The following is a 7,802-nucleotide window of genomic DNA, read 5'->3' as shown; positions in this document are numbered from 1 at the left end:
AAAGCTGAAAGGGTCTTCAGGAGAGGTGGGCAGTCGAGCTAGGCTATCAGACGGTCACCTCTGTAGCTGTAGTGTCATCCTTCCTATGGTTCCATTCAGGGGTGGACAGGGTCGGACATGTTTTGGTACAACTTGTGCAACTGCACACGGGCCAAGAGTTAAGGGTACCAATTTCCACTTCCAAAGCTGATGAAGCTGTGCGTTATGATGAGTCTTTGGGCTGATCATTAGCATTAAGACAGAATCTAAAATTTATCCACAACAAGACCATTAATATGAGGCATACAGGTAGGACTAGCTTAACATTTCTATTACCTGTATGCTCATATTAATAGGCCATATACGTCTCGCGGGGGGGTGACAGATTCTATTTAAAGCATAAACAGACATATATAAATTCTTATCTATCTAATTGGATGACAACAGCTGTCCAGACCTGCATCCCACCACAACAACCACTCCGGAGTAATCCCTGGCGAATGCTATCCTCCTCAGTAACACAGTGACTGCCTACGCGCCCCCTTCTGCTCTGAGGGTATGTACTCATCTAAGAGTGATGCTCAAACTGTTGGGGTGCAGCTGTGGGACCCTATTTTCAGAGATGATGTCCTCCACCCAAGTCTCAAAAGCTGAAAGGGTCTTCAGGACAGGTGGGTAGTCGAGCTAGGCTATCAGACGGTCACCTCTGTAGCTGTAGTGTCATCCTTCCTATGGTTCCATTCAGGTGTGAACAAGGGCAGACATGTTGTTGATGCAACTGCACACGGGCCAAGAGGTAAGAGGACCAATTTCCACCTCCAAAGCAGATGAAGCTGTGCGTTATGATGAGTTATTGGGGTGATCATTAGCATAAAGACAGAATATAAAATTTATCCACAAGACCATTCATATGAGGTATGCAGGTAGGACTAGCTTAACATTTCTATTACCTGTATGCCCATATTAATAAGTCATATACGTCTCGGGTGGGGAGGGAAACATTCAGTTTAAAGCATAAAACATACATATATAAATTCTTATTTATCTAATAGGATGACAACAGCTGTCCAGACCTGCATCCCACCACAACCACCACTCCGGAGTAATCCCTGGCGAATGCTATCCTTCTCAGTGACAAAGTGAATGGCTACGCGCCCCCTTCTGCTCTGAGGGTATGTACTCTTCTAAGAGTAATGCTCAAACTGTTGGGGTGCAGCTATGGGACCCTATTTTCAGAGATGATGTCCTCCACCCAAGTCTCAAAAGCTGAAAGGGTCTTCAGGAGAGGTGGGTAGTCGAGCTAGGATATCAGACGGTCACCTCTGTAGCTGTAGTGTCATCCTTCCTATGGTTCCATTCAGGGGTGGACAGGGGTGGACATGTTGTTGGTACAACTTGTGCAACTGCACACGGGCCAAGAGGTAAGGGTACCAATTTCCACTTCCAAAGTTGATGAAGCTGTGCGTTATGATGAGTCATTGGGCTGATCATTAGCATTAAGACAGAATCTAAAATTTTTCCTCAACAAGACCATTAATATGAGGCATACAGGTAGGAGTATCTTAACATTTATATTACCTGTATTCCCATATTAATAGGCCATAGACGTCTCACGGGGGGATGACAGATTCTATTTAAAGCATAAACAGACATATTTAAATTTTTATCTAGCTACTAGGATGACGACAGCTGTCCAGACCTGCATCCCACCACAACCACCACTCCGGAGTAATCCCTAGCGAATGCTATCCTCCTCAGTGACACAGTGAGGGGCGATTCGCCGCCTTCTGCTCTGAGGGTATGTACTCTTCTAAGAGTGATGCTCAAACTGTTGGGGTGCAGCTGTGGGACCCTATTTTCAGAGATGATGTGCTCCACCCATGTCTGAAAAGCTGAAAGGGTCTTCGTGAGAAATGGATTGTCAAGCTGGGCTATCATACGGTCACCTCTGTAGCTGTAGTGTCATCCTTACTATCTCTCCATTCAGGGGTGGACAGGGGCGGACATGTTGGTGCAACTTGTACAACTGCAGACAGGACAAGAGGTAAGGTGACCAATTTCCACCTAAAAAGCAGATGAAATTGTGCGTTATTATAAGTCTTTGGGGTGATCATTAGTATGAAGACAGAATGTAAAATTTATCCACAACAAGACCAATAATTTGAGGCATACAGGTAGGACTAGCTTAACATTTCTATTACTTTTATTCATTCAGTGACATCACTAGTAGAAGGTAATGGGGGTGAAACCAACAACCAAAACATTTAGTGACATCACAAGTAGTGTCTTATGGGGGCAAAGCTAACAACCAAAACATTCCGTGAAATGAAAAATAAGAGCTAATGTGGATGAAGCCAATAACCATAATCTTCCGTGACATCATATGACACAGCTATTTGGGGTGGATCAACTATCCCATCACTCTAAGACAGTGTTCCCCAACTCCAGTCCTCAAGAGCCACCAACGGTTCATGTTTTCAGGATTTCATTCGTATTGCCCAGGTGATGGAATTTTTGCCTGTGCAGGTACTGCAATTATCACGTAGGCCATACTAAGGAAAGCCTGAAAACATGAATCCTTGGTGGCTCTTGAGGACTGGAGCTGGGGAACGCTGCTCTAAGACATAACAAGGAACAGCTAATGTGGGCAGAGCCAACAATTACCACATTCCGTGACATCGCAAGTAGCAGCTAGTGGGTGCGGATCCAACAACCTCACTTCCACTGAAGTGCATTGTCCAATATATTAGAGATCAAACTATATGAATCCTACCAATGTGGGGGAATATTTGAATAGTTTTACTACATATGGAGCTAATATGTATATACATCGGTGTTGTACAAGGATTTCCCAATATTGGTTGGATTTATATTTTTGACCTGGACTGTATTTTACTATGTGTCTCTATAACATCCGACAATTACATAATTATCTTCATGTTACATGTGTTCCATTTACAGGATGTAACTTTAATCTCCCAGATTTGGATGATTCTATAACAATACATGGCCTAAAAATCAAGAAGTCGTCATGTTCCAGTTATGGCTGAGGGGATTCTCTTAATTATAACTAATCTATGGACCTGATGAGCAAGAAAGTCAGAAACCAGTAAAATGTGATGGATAATCGGTAAATCATTGTCATTTCTGTACTTGAAGATAAATCCCGTCACATCCTATGTATCTCTTTACTGTTGGAAGAAAGGCTGTAAAATTTGGACATCTCCTAATATGAGGGGTTCACTATTTATTTTGGACCTGCTTGTATTATAGAGAATAAAGACTCCTTAATGAATAAAAAATAAATGAGAAATAGATGATAAAAGAAAATGAAGGACACAACAAGAGATGACATAGCGCCGACTTACCTCTCTCCACCGTCTGCAACTGTCTGATGGAATGTTGGCTCTGCAGCTCTTTACACAATATTTGTGTGTGATGTCATAATGCAAGGGGGCAGAGCCAGAAACCTCAACATTCCGTGACATCATCAGCAGGAGCAGCAGCTGTTTAAAGAGACCAGAGCAGGCCATACAACCAATTCATTACCATATACATGAAATGGACTCTAATTATCCACCTTGGCTTCTTAAAACTTTTATAAAATGGCACAATGTTACCATACACTGTAATTCCAGAGTAGTTCCTACTGATTTGAACAGTGATAAATCAATAATAATAACTCATATATCCCAGTATTATAGAAGATTAGATTATATGGATGGTTGGATGGGGAGGTGGACATGCTACTGTAGGATAATGTTACTATATACCAGGGTTGGGCTATTACTTATCCCAAGGGGCTACATGGTAGACTGTAACATATTAATTACAATTATTATTTTATAGTAATAATAACTTTATAACTTAATATTGAGCAGAATTAAATATGCTGACACCCCATACATACCATATGAGCCCATATACAGCTCTCCTCTATACCTCTTTATACTGTAAGAGCTCACACTTAGCTTCCTACATACAGTATGATTCCTCACATAGCCCCTCTATATACGTTGTCAGAACCCACGTAGCCTCTCTATATATAGTATGAGCCCCCACATAGCCTCTATATATAGTATGAGCCTCCACATAGCCACTCTGTATATAGTATGAGCCCCCAAATAGCCTCTCTATATTAAATATGAGCCCTCACATAGCCTCTCTATATTCAATATGAGCCCTCACATAGCCTCTCTATATATAGTATGAGCCCTCACATAGCCCTTTGTATATAGTATGAGACCCCACATAGCCTCTATATATAGTATGAGCCCCCACATAGCCACTCTATATATAGTATGAGCCCCCACATAGCCTCTATATATAGTATGAGCCCCCACATAGCCACTCTATATATAGTATGAGCCCCCACATAGCCTCTATATATAGTATTAGCCCCACATAGCCTCTACATAGAATCATAGAATCATAGAATCGTAGAGTTGGAAGGGACCTCCTGGGCCATCTGGTCCAACCCCCTGCTCAAAGCAGGATTCGCTAAATCATCCCAGTCAGATGTCTGTCCAGCCTCTGTTTGAAGACTTCCATTGAAGGAGAACTCACCACTTCTCGTGGCAGCCTGTTCCACTCATATAGTATGAGCCACCACATAGCCACTCTATATATAGTATGAGCCCCCACATAGCCTCTATATATAGTATGATCCCCCACATAGCCACTCTTTATATAGTATGAGCCCCCACATAGCCTCTATATATAGTATGAGCCCCCACATAGCCTCTACATATAGTATGAGCCACCACATAGCCTCTCTATATTCAATATGAGCCCTCACATAGCCTCTCTATATTCAATATGAGCCCTCACATAGCCTCTCTATATATAGTATGAGCCCTCACATAGCCCTTTGTATATAGTATGAGACCACACATAGCCACTCTATATATAGTATGAGCCACCACATAGCCTCTCTATATTCAATATGAGCCCTCACATAGCCTCTCTATATATAGTATGAGCCACCACATAGCCACTCTATATATAGTATGAGCCCCCACATAGCCTCTATATAGTATGAGCCCCCACATAGCCACTCTATATATAGTATGAGCCCCCACATAGCCTCTATATATAGTATGAGCCACCACATAGCCTCTCTATATTCAATATGAGCCCTCACATAGCACTTTGTATATAGTATGAGACCACACATAGCCACTCTATATATAGTATGAGCCCCCACATAGCCTCTATATATAGTATGATCCCCCACATAGCCTCTCTATATTCAATATGAGCCCTCACATAGCACTTTGTATATAGTATGAGACCACACATAGCCCCCTATATACAGTATGAGCCAGAGGTGTATCTAGAAGTGATGAGCAAGCCTGCTTGCCACTGCTCAATACTTGATCAAGCATCGCGGTCAGTGGCGTAGCGTGGGGGGGGCAGGGGGGGTGGTCCGCCCCAGGCGGCACGTGTGTGGGGGCGGCGCGGTAGCAGCCGCAGCAATTCCTCTCCTCTGTGGGAGAACTCATTTCTGCCCAGTCTCCCTGGCTGTGGATGGTGCAGCAGTGCTGGAGGTCTCCTCCTTCCTCCAGTTATGGGGGTGGCTGGGATTGCTGTAGGCCAGCCCAGTCTGATGTGTATACACTGGATCCAGGGCAGGGTTTGCTCCATGCTCTCACTCATGCTGAATGTGCCCAGGACAGGAGCTGTACAGCCTGGGAACCAAGTCCTCTGCCAGGCTGATGCCCACTCCTGCCCTGCAGGTAAGCTGCCCCCCTGCTGTGCTGGGGGCACTGTGTGGGTGAGGGGCTATAGAGTGCCAGGAAGCTCTGCTGCAGGGATCTGTGCCCCAGGCATGGGGGGAGAGCAGGGCAGCCCTGCTAATCCTATTAGTATGTGCAACTAGTAGAAAACTCATGAAGTTTTTTTTTTTTCTTTTTTTATTATTAATGGAAAAAACTGCTTCACCAGGCTGCATGCCCTCTGTATGTGTGATCCCTGCCAAGAGGTTCTGCAGCAGCAGCTCAGAGCTGATAATAGTGATGTGGTTATGCACAGATATAGCAGAGTTGGGTGTGTCATATAACTGCATGCTGTACAAGCAGTGAAGCAATTGCATTGTAAGCACTTTCCCATTCCACATCTTGTAGCCCAGTTTAGGAGCCTGAATTTTACGTACCCTTACGACTTGACTTTTTTACACCCCTTGTGCATGTCGTACAGCAGGCGGTTGACACAACTGATGAGAACTGAGGGGAAAAAAAGAAAGATTGCCAGGGAATTGCTCACAATGCAATTGCTTGATATATAGTAGGACCCAATGCAAAAACAATTGCCTTATTATGTGACAACTAGCTGGAGAGCTCGGCGCTGCCCGGGCATAGTTACTAACTGTGGTTAGTTATAACAAATTATAATTATCCGCCATTCCATAGTCCCGTGCCCATATACCCATCACACATCCTCCATCCCATAGTTCCGTGCCCATATACCTGTCATACATATTCTCCATCCCATAGTCCAGTGCCCATATACCCATCACACATCCTTCATCTCATAGTCCCGTGCCCATATACCCGTCATACATATCCTCCATCCCATAGTCCAGTGCCCATGTCCCATCACACATCCTCCATCCCATAGTTCCGTGCCCATATACTCGTCATACATATCCTCCATCCCATAGTCCAGTGCCCATATACACATCACACATCCTCCATCCCATAGTTCCGTGCCCATATACTCGTCATACATATCCTCCATCCCATAGTCCAGTGCCCATATACCCATCACACATCCTCCATCCCATAGTCCCGTGCCCATATACCCGTCATACATATCCTCCATCCCATACTCCCGTGCCCATATACCCATCACACATCCTCCAACCCATAGTCCCGTGCCCATATACCCATCACACATCCTCCATCTCATAGTCCCGTGCCCATATACCCGTCATACATATCCTCCATCCCATAGTCCCGTGCCCATATACCCATCACACATCCTCCATCCCATAGTCCCGTGCCCCTATACCCATCACACATCCTCCATCCCATAGTCCCGTGCCCATTTACCCATCACACATCCTCCATCTCATAGTCCCTTGCCCATATTCCCGTCATACATATCCTCCATCCCATAGTCCCGTGCCCATATACCCATTACACATCCTCCAACCCATAGTCCCGTGCCCATATACCCATCACACATCCTCCATCCCATAGTCCCGTGCCCATATACCCGTCATACATATCCTCCATCCCATAGTCCCGTGCCCCTATACCCATCACACATCCTCCATCCCATAGTCCCGTGCCCATTTACCCATCACACATCCTCCATCTCATAGTCCCATGCCCATATACCCGTCATACATATCCTCCATCCCATAGTCCCGTGCCCATTTACCCATCATACATATTCGCCATTTCATAGTCGAGTGCCCATATACCCGTCATACATATCCACCATCCCATAGTCCAGTGCCCATATACCCATCACACATCCTCCATCCCATAGTTCCGTGCCCATATACTCGTCATACATATCCTCCATCCCATAGTCCAGTGCCCATATACCCATCACACATCCTCCATCCCATAGTTCCGTGCCCATATACCCGTCATACATATCCTCCATCCCATAGTCCCGTGCCCCTATACCCATCACACATCCTCCATCCCATAGTCCCGTGCCCATTTACCCATCACACATCCTCCATCTCATAGTCCCATGCCCATATACCCGTCATACATATCCTCCATCCCATAGTCCCGTGCCCATTTACCCATCATACATATTCGCCATTTCATAGTCGAGTGCCCATATACCCGTCATACATATCC

Source organism: Dendrobates tinctorius, unplaced genomic scaffold (genome assembly GCF_039654945.1).
Source record: "Dendrobates tinctorius isolate UK_male_01 unplaced genomic scaffold, ASM3965494v1 ptg000038l, whole genome shotgun sequence".
Lineage (NCBI taxonomy): Eukaryota > Metazoa > Chordata > Amphibia > Anura > Dendrobatidae > Dendrobates > Dendrobates tinctorius.
The sequence above is the reverse complement of the archived record's forward strand: the minus strand, read 5'-3'. Positions refer to the sequence as shown.